General features: G+C 57.7%; 1 long non-coding RNA gene across 2 annotated transcripts in view; it reads left to right on the forward strand.

Annotated features, from left to right (window-relative positions):
- The window catches only part of LOC122154693, a 33,532-nt gene extending 26,138 nt beyond the window's left edge, over positions 1-7,394 (forward strand). Inside the window, exons 2-3 of one of the 2 annotated variants that reach the window (XR_006166731.1) lie at positions 4,255-4,568; positions 7,119-7,394. This is a non-coding gene — a long non-coding RNA (uncharacterized LOC122154693). Of the gene's footprint in view, positions 1-4,254; positions 4,574-7,118 lie in introns of those variants that run through there. The other variant, XR_006166732.1, reaches the window with a different exon arrangement.
- The last annotated feature ends 1,698 nt before the right edge of the window (positions 7,395-9,092 follow it).

A 9,092-nucleotide genomic window follows, 5' to 3' on the forward strand; every position in this document is an offset into this window, starting at 1 on the left:
GAGCAGCCGGCGGCCTCCGCCGCCGCACACAGCCCGGGCTCCCGGGGGCACGGCGCTGGTGCTGTGCAAACGGGGCTGTGCTGGACACGGTTACCACCAGCCCTGGAAACTGGTGCCTTTGTGCTTAGAAGAGAAGCTTAAAGAAATTTCTGCTGTTACTTTTGTACCCCTTTTTTCCGCTTCCTTGCCTGTGCTGGTAGATCGCGCCGCTCTCTTTGCATATCTAGAAGATGATGATGCAACACTGAAATGATGACGGCGAAGGCAGGCAGTGGTGCTGCTCCTCTGCCGGGCCTGTGCTGGGCACAGAGGGGCACGAGTGCTGTGTGGTGAGTGTGCAGGGTACCAAAATCATGAAATGATTGCTTTGAGGCTGTGTATTTTCCTGAAGCTAACGAATGACCATTCCACATTAATGTTTATTAAAGTGATTAATACTTTAATTTGTGTGGAAGAGAGTTTGCAGAAACATAACTTGCTCCTACACAAGAGTTACTGTTCATTTTTCAGGAAATATAATCAGTCCAGACAAGGCCTGCTGAATTGTGGCCTGCTCTGGCAGCCCGAGTGTGAAAGATTATGGACGGTCTCCGATTAGCTGTCTCTTTTTTAATCTAACATTGCAGGGCCCTAATTGCTTTGACTTTGACTAAAGAGAAGATGGTTTCCATACGGGCGTCCCACAGAACTGGGCTCTGCCTGTGCAGCCGCTGGCCCCTGCCAACCTGCTCTTGCACGTCCCGCGTTGCTCTACTGGGATGTCGGTTGGGTTTTGGGCTATGAAGGGTGTTGGTGGACACAACTTCTCGCTGCTCCTCACCTGAACAAGGACCAGCTGGCGTTGAAGGGCTTTCTCCATCCTGCCCCGTGGGGTATCCACTGGTGTTCACTGGGTACCATCCACCCAGCGCAAGGCGTGGAGCCTGGGCTGCCCCTGCTGTTGAGTGCAAGAATATTTGGCAGCAGGATAAGATGCAGAGCGTGCAGGCAGTAAGTAGTGCCTCCATATCCCTGTGTCTGGGCAGAATGGGCGGATCTTTAGCCCACAGTGTTGTTTTTGTAGTGCTTGGACTACTCCTGGGTTACAAGGGGGTTCCTGAGGAATCCCCTGCCTGCACGCACAGCGTGGTGTTGTGCACATGGGCCCGTGTGCCACAGACCAGCCCAGTGCTGGAGAGGGTTTGTCTGGGGAGAAGGGCAGCGTGACTGCTGTGAGGGACTCGGGATGTGACGTGTTCTGGCACCCCACTGGCTCCTGACGTGGGGCTCTGTGGGGGTGTCTGACTCTGAAATGGCCGTGCCAATGCCACGGCCACTTGAGTGTGAACCTGGCACACACCCGCTAGACATCTCAGCTCCGTTTCCCCTGCAGCACTCAGTGAAGAGCATAATTTATTTGCAGCGTCAGGAGAGGGGTGAAATGCTGGGCAGGACTGGGGGTCTGCCTGTGCCACAGCTCAGCTCCCTCCCTGCTGTGCCACATCTCCGCTGTGCGGGACCTCGGGGGGCTGGCACCGAACCCGCCGGTCCCCGGAGGGTTTTCACGAGCTCATCCTGCTGAGCACCCGCTGGTCTCGGGGACCCCTCCCCAGCCAGCGCCGTGCCCAGGGCAGCAGAGACAGGTGCCCTCTGAAGCAGAAGGATTTTGAAGTTTGGGAAAGGGGCAGCCTCGCAGAGCCTTTATGGTGTTTTTGTGCAAGGCACCCTGTCCTCCGGCGGCTCAGTGAGCCTGCCCCGTGCTGCTCCCCCAGACCTCTGCCCTGAAGTCATGCCGGGCTGTCCGGCTGCTCCGGGCGCTGCAGGGTGCTGAGCAAGGCGGGAGCATCCCTCCCGAGCATGGCACCTCATCTCCTTCCTTCACCTTGCTCGAAGCTCGGTCTGGTTTTAGCTCTTTGAAACAGAGCCTGCACCATCCTCGGGTCTGGGGACGGCCAGGACGAATGCGCACACGTGCGATGGTGGAGGAGGACGATGGTGAGGAATGAGAGAGGCTGTGGCAGGGGGTGGCCATGCCCCGGAGAGGCCGAATGCGGGTTGTGCCAGCCTGGCTCCCCGGCCCCTCCCCGCTGCGGTTTGCAGTGACCGCTGCCTCTAAACAAACTGAAAGGCGATTTCAGAGCAGGCAGCGGTGAATGAATTCTGTTTTTCTCAAGCGTTTAGTGTTGCTTTCAGTTTGCTTTGATGATGTCTTCTCACAACTAGTGTAAACAGACTGCGCAACGGGGAGCACTCACATGTGTACAAGAAGCTGCACATGAAAGACAGAGGCATCTTGAAAGCCATAATAACGCCCTGAGTGCCAGTTAAAGGATTTGTCACTAAGAGCACTTTACAGATAGAATGAACTTATTAACTAGTGTGACTAACAGCTTGCAAGGTTTAATTGATGTGTGTTTGTTGTCCTTTTATATCTCTCCCCCTCGTCTTCCTCTTGGCACCGATTCCAGCAGTTGCTGGTGCAAGAGCAGCAGCCTCTAAGCTGCCTGAATAGGTACCAGGAATAAAAGCAAGGTCAAGCCCTGCCCCGAGTGCCCCTGATCCTGGGCTGCAGCCGGGACTGCAGCGGCCCCAGGAGCTCGTCCCTGCCGTCCAGTTCCCCCCTTAGGAGCTAAGGCCGGGCTTATTTTCTTGCTTTGGGTTCTGTTATTCCTCCCTAAGTGATGCTGAGTTTTTGAAGATAAAGCTTTTCAATGCATGAATAGTATGGATAATTAATGTTTCTGCCAGACAGACCACTCATTGCAAGATTGATTGACTATTAAGGTCATAACGCAGAAGCCACCCACACGAAACAAACAGGCTAATGTTAGACTTCAGCTTAAGCCGAGAGTTGGTCAGCTGTCCACAGTCACAGTGGGGGCTTCCAGTCATCTGTCAACAAGTGATTGATTGATGTGGACACCTTCCAATCTTATTCTGATTATTCTCAGCAGCTTGCCTGGTGGCCATTTTTCAGGAGTTGGCAGCACTCAGACCTCCAAGACTCAGTGCGATGACTGCATGGGGGTTAACCCTTTCCTTTGATCCGAAACGTCTTTGTTGTGGGCAACAACGGCAGTGCACGAGGGAAGGATTGTGCTTGTGAGCCCTGATTCCAGAATACACTGGGAAGCTCCCAGGGATCACATGTGGGAACGATGCTCTGACTTTCAGACATTTCTAATTGACTTGGCCCAAGTAAAGCTGCAAGTGGAGATCGCAGAGAATTTATCTGGAGCAGAGCAGATACAGCTTTGTAACCTGGCTTCTTTATCACACTGTCTTTTGTGGGCAGTTTAATGCGCCACTGAGTAAACTACGTACATCAAGGCCTCAGCAGCAGAAAGGCAAATTCTAATAACTTCGGTAGGAGAGAGTTTGGTATTCAGAGGGGAAAAAAATAAGAATTTGGATGTACTTGGTCTTGTGCAAGTGACAGTGAGTTAAAGAGCGCTTTGATGTTTTTAAGGATAGCTCCTGGTTCAACACTTTGAATTTACTAGGAAAAATTTGTTGCCTGGATGCTTCCTGTATGTGCACATGAAGATGACTTAAATATATATCTCTCTAGTATTTTATGTACATGTTATACTTGGTGTGTGCCCACACACATGCCAGTGGGAAAGTGAAATTATAATTATGTATGCTATATAGTGTACATCTACAGTATATAAACATGTTCTGGAGTTCTCTTGGTTGCAGGCATGTACTGCAGATTTTAATTTCCTTCTACGTTTTTCAGCAGTTTTATTTTTTTTTTACTGTTTTGGAGGGCACTGATGCATGGCTGTTCACCTTCCCATGCACGTTCTATCCATTGTTTTAGCATTCACAGTGTACCCTAAAAAGACTGCTATGGGGAAACGTCAAGAGCCCTTTCTCCTCCAAGAGTTAGCTCTTTATGTAACTCAAGTGCATCATTGCATTTTTATGGTGCAATCCAAGTGCTGTAGCGGAGCTGGCACAGAGCTGTTGTGCACAAGGCTGCACCAGGAGAGCTCTGCTAAGCTGCGCTGGGTGCTGGTGCGCTGGCACGCACACCTTGGGATCCCAGCACGGCCTGGAGGCCCTTCACGGGCCGCTGGCAATGGGCTGCAGACTGATATTTTTCCCACGGAAGATGCTTCAGCAGGCCCGGATCCAGGACCCCTTAACGCCCGCCTCTCTCCTGACCGAGCAGGGACTGGGTTTGATGCCAAATGGAGCTGCTGGGAGCTGGGCTTCTGTAACCATGGCTGAGTTTTGCTAATGCTGTCTGCCCTCCATCCCTTGCAGGTGGCAGCTTGTCCCAGAGCCACGCAGACGCCCGCTCGGACGGTGCCCCCGCGCAGCACCGTGCTGCCCTCGTTGCTGACTGTCTCCTGGACTCCCAGGACCACCCTCCCCTGCACGGCTGGGCAGCTTCCCACTCGGAGCTGCTGCCCTGGGTGGGCTCCCTGGCCGCGGCACTGACCTGCACCTAAGTGAGCACCGTGCCCAGCGCCGGTACATTTGGTAGGCTCCCGGCGGGACGCAGGATGGACACGAGTTTTCAGCCAGCCTCTGCCCTCAGGCTGGTGCACCACGGTCACGCTGGTGGAGAGAGCGAGGTGGGGTGTGTATAGGCTCGTGGGGGTGTGCTGGGGGCTGGTACCGCTTTGGGAGGGCTAAATGAATTGCGTGAATGCCATGAGCCAGCTGCTTTCACAGAGACTGCCTCCCAGAGGTGTTTTCTGGAGTGAGGGTGTGAAGTGCTGGGCTCAGCTCTGGTCGGAGATGCCGACCAGCCCTTCCAGCGGGAAGGACCCTCTCCTCAGCTGCAGAGGGGTGCAGCTGGGGCAGCAGCAGTGAAGGTCTCCCCGGGCTCTTCTCCCCCTCCTGCTCGGCTTCCAGGGTACTAGTGGGTTGGGGTCTAAAGGCAGATACCTGCCCGGGCAAGGTCCAGCATGTAGGTGCTGCAAATCCAACCCTGGGCAACTCCCCGAGAGAGGCCAGGCAGGGGCTTCTCCCCAACCCTGCATCAGCCCTTTTGCCAGAGAGAGCAGGGCTGTGCTGGGGAGGGAGTGGAGTGACTTGTACTTGTGTAAACTGAAACAGGGAACTGAAACGCCACGTGCCCTCTGCAGAATTTTTCCAGGGCACTTCAGAGCCACGTGCAGGGCTTCAGCCCTCTCGTCCAGGGCCCCCGGGGCTGTTGGTCTGAGCACATGAAAGAGCAAGAATTTGTCTCCAGGGGCTTTGGCACTAGCACCCTGGCCTTCCCCTCTCCTCCTCGTGGACCCCATGCTCATGCTTGTGTGTTTAGTTCCTGCTTGGCTGGGCAGAGGGACCATTGTGGACCAGGAGAAGGCTTCTGATAATAAGAAAATGAGTCCACAAAAAGCCAGTGGGTTAAATTTGTCCATGGAGTTGTCATGAATTGCTTATCTTCCCTCAGGAGACCTTCTCTCTTGGGCCATGGCCAAGGGTCAACACCACTTGATACAGCAAGTTTTCATGGGTGTTTTCAGTAAAAGCTCTCTGCCACCATTGGTTTTAACATCTGTGGGGTGCAAAGTGCTCTGGGATTGCCACAAAGTACAGTGGAAGTGTGGAAGTTGGTGAATCGGTTCCCATGAGAGATGGTAGAGCTGCTCTTTTAGCTTGTGTCGAGCAGAAGGTGGCTTGTTTGGGCATAGTTATGCCATGGAGCAGTGGCAAGGCTGGAAGAACCCAGCCCAGGTCCTTAATCCCTAGCACCCCGTGTCCTCTGGACATTGAGCATCAGCCAAGGAGGGATGCTGCTGAGTGCTTTTCTGCTGACTGCAGGAGGTAAAGAGTTGAAAGGCACCAGCACTGCTTGCTGACAGCTCCAGTTCAGGTTTCCCTGGAGCAGCCCCAAAAATGGACCCAGAGCATTGTGCTAACCCTGGGACAAGTGGAGCCAACCTTCTCTGTGCTCTGGGGAGGGTGTACCAGGGTATCTTCTGCAACTTGTTACGTAGAAGGGAGAGATTGTATAGTTATTTCTGGTGCCGCTGCAATAATTAAGATGGTTTTGTGTATCAGGGAGTCATTCTGATTGGGTGCACTCAAGACTTGAGCCTCTAGGCTTCCCATTAGGTCACGTAAATCTAACGAAGAGTTTAAATGACTGCGGGAAACAAAGCGGTCACCTTCTGTAGCAGAAGCCCTGTGGCTGCGCTGGTTTTCTTCCTGCCACGGCTGTCCCTTTGTCTCTCTGTTGTGCCCAGCTCATCCCCGGCTCCAGGCTGCCTCCTCGCTCCCAGTCCTGGGCCAGGTCCCGGCTGTCTGCGGCCCCGGGGCCCTTGGCCGAGCTGGCAGGGTCGGTCAGCAGCGGGGTGGCCGTGATGCCCCTCTGGTGACACCCCGCTGGCCGATCCCTGGCCGGGGGGTCATCTCTCAGGGGCCGGGCAGGACCCCCGCCGCGCCGCGCGGAAGGGGCGAGCGCCTGCGAGCCGTGCTGACGTGGGCGAGGGCTGGGAGCGAGCAGCGGGATGGTGCTTGCCTCCTCCGCCGGCGGCCCCAAGCCTTGGTGGTGTGAGCCCAGCCAGCGTGGCCTCAGGGCTCCTCCTGAGGCAGCGTTGGTATAATAACACTGATGAAAAGCTGATTAATCCTTGTAAGCGAGCTGCAATAGCTTCCCTCTAGAACTGAAGAGATTACCACTGATTTGTCATCCTGATTGTTTCAAAGAGAGGTGCAATTAGTTGCTCTAATTTAGCTTCGCTTCTCACTGAGTGGCATGACAACTGAAATGTAATCAGTAGATCTGCAGGCGATGGCAGCCACTGATGGGTGCAGCTGTGCCCGCCACCATTTCACGTGCCGGGGGTGGCCGCCAAAATGGTGGAGCATCACGTGCTTGTGTTTCGGGGGGCAAAGTCCCCCCGGGCCGGGCTCGCCGGGCCGGCCGGGCGGTCGTCCGCGTAGGCCGCGGAGGAACGCTGCGACCCGCTCCGAGCCGGGGCCCTGCGCCGGGCTCTGGCTGTTCCCGGGGGCTCTGGGGAAGACGCAGCGAGTGCTAGCCTGAGACCCCCACGGGGGTGAGAGGTTGCGTTGGATGTGGGCATGGCATTACACCTAGATTTACTTAAAAATCAAAAAAAAAAAAAAAAAATTGGAAGGAAATCTTGTTTTTCTTCCTCTGCCTCCTTTAGCTCTTGTCCCTCGTCATCGCCGGGTGCAATAAAATCAATACCAGGTAGAGGAGAGAGCTGGGTATTTCACAAGAGGCTTCTGAGAACTGTCTTTGCTTTGGAAAAGGTGCAGAGCTACTATGGAAAATGAAGAGCTTATGGCGCGTCCCTCCTCAGCAGGCGCAGCCCTCCGGCTCGCGGCTCTGGGTCAGCAGCCAACCTCCCTCTGGGCAGAGAGGAGGGAACACATGGTATTTCAAAACGCGTCCATTTTCAGTGAAACAAATCACATAAAAATTCAATTCAGAATGAACAAAATAAAAATGCTTTAAAAACAAAACCTGCCTGTGGCTATTTTTTGGTTGAAGCTGTTGCTTTTTTTTTTTTTTTTTTTCTTTTTTTTTTTTGTCTCCCGAGGAAGGCATTTTGTTTTTGGAGCGAGCTGGCGGTGCCTGCCGGGGAGGGTCTTTGCAGGGTGGCTGCCGGCAGCCCCGGCCCCTCGGCCCCCGGCCAAGCGCCGCGCAGCTGCTCGGCTGCTGAGCCCGGCCCCGCACGGCGCTCCCTGTGTCACTGCAAGGTCGTGCTTTTCCCTGGCTCCGTGGCCCCCGGCCCCTCGGGCTCGGCCGTCAGCTGTCGTCCCCCACCGGGCTGGCAGCCCTGCTGCCCCCCGGCACCTGGGGGACCCCCGCACACCCAGCCCCGGGGCCGTGCTCTGTGTGTTGCTCTGGGGGGGCAGCTGTGGGGCTGACCCTGCCCTCCAGCGCTCGGCTCTGCTCCCCCCCAAGCGCGCAGCGACACCGCTGGGGCCAGCGCTGAGCCTGGGCCGGCTGCACTGCGGGGTCCCAGGCTGGTGTGCGGCCCGGGCTTCGCCTAAAAAACCCCTTTGGGCGGGTTTCCAGGGCTGCCCTCAGCCCCCGCCCTGAGCGGCCGCGTGCAGCGAGTGCCCGTAGCGCGCGGGAGCGGCGCGGTGAGCTCGGTGCGACAGCCCGCGTGTGGCCTACGGTGTGGCACCGCCTCGGCATCAGCGCTGGCTGCCTCGGCACGGCCAGAGCCCTGGGGTGAAGGGGAGCCGGCCACCTCGGTATGGCCGGAGCCCTGGGGTGAAGGGGAGCCGGCCGGCTCGGCATGGCCGGAGCCCTGAGGTGAAGGGCAGCTGGCCGGCTTGGTGTGGCCAGAGCCCTGGGGTGAAGGGGAGCTGGCCGCCTCAGCATGTCTGGAGCCCTGAGGTGAAGGGGAGCTGGCTGGCTTGGCATGGCCGGAGCCCTGGGGTGAAGGGGAGACGGCTGCCCCGGTGCGGCCGGAGCCCTGAGGTGAAGGGGAGCCGGCCACCTCGGCATGGCTGGAGCCCTGGTGTGAAGGGGAGCCGGCCGGCTCGGCATGGCTGGAGCCCTGGTGTGAAGGGGAGCCGGCCGGCTCGGCATGGCTGGAGCCCTGGTGTGAAGGGGAGCTGGCCACCTCAGCATGTCTGGTGCCCTGAGGTGAAGGGGAGCTGGCCGGCTCGGCGCGGCCGGAGCCCTGGGGTGAGGGGGAGCTGGCCGCCTCAGCATGGCTGGTGCCCTGAGGTGAAGGGGAGCTGGCCGGCTCGGCATGGCCGGAGCCCTGGGGTGAAGGGGAGCCGGCCGGCTCGGCGCGGCCGGAGCCCTGAGGTGAAGGGGAGCCGGCCACCTCGGCATGGCTGGTGCCCTGAGGTGAAGGGGAGCCGGCCGGCTCGGCGCGGCTGGAGCCCTGGGGTGAAGGGGAGCCGGCCACCTCGGCGCGGCCGGAGCCCTGAGGTGAAGGGGAGCCGGCCACCTCGGCACATGGCCGGAGCCCTGGGGTGAAGGGGAGCCGGCCGGCTCGGCGCGGCCGGAGCCCTGGGGTGAAGGGGAGCCGGCCACCTCGGCATGGCTGGTGCCCTGAGGTGAAGGGGAGCCGGCCGGCTTGGCGCGGCCAGAGCCCCGGGGTGAAGGGGAGCCGGCCCCGAGCGCAGCGGCCTTGCTGCCTGTGCCCCCGTCC

The sequence above is a fragment of the Tyto alba genome, unplaced genomic scaffold (assembly GCF_018691265.1).
Source record: "Tyto alba isolate M040663 unplaced genomic scaffold, T.alba_DEE_v4.0 Super-Scaffold_44, whole genome shotgun sequence".
Classification (NCBI taxonomy): domain Eukaryota; kingdom Metazoa; phylum Chordata; class Aves; order Strigiformes; family Tytonidae; genus Tyto; species Tyto alba.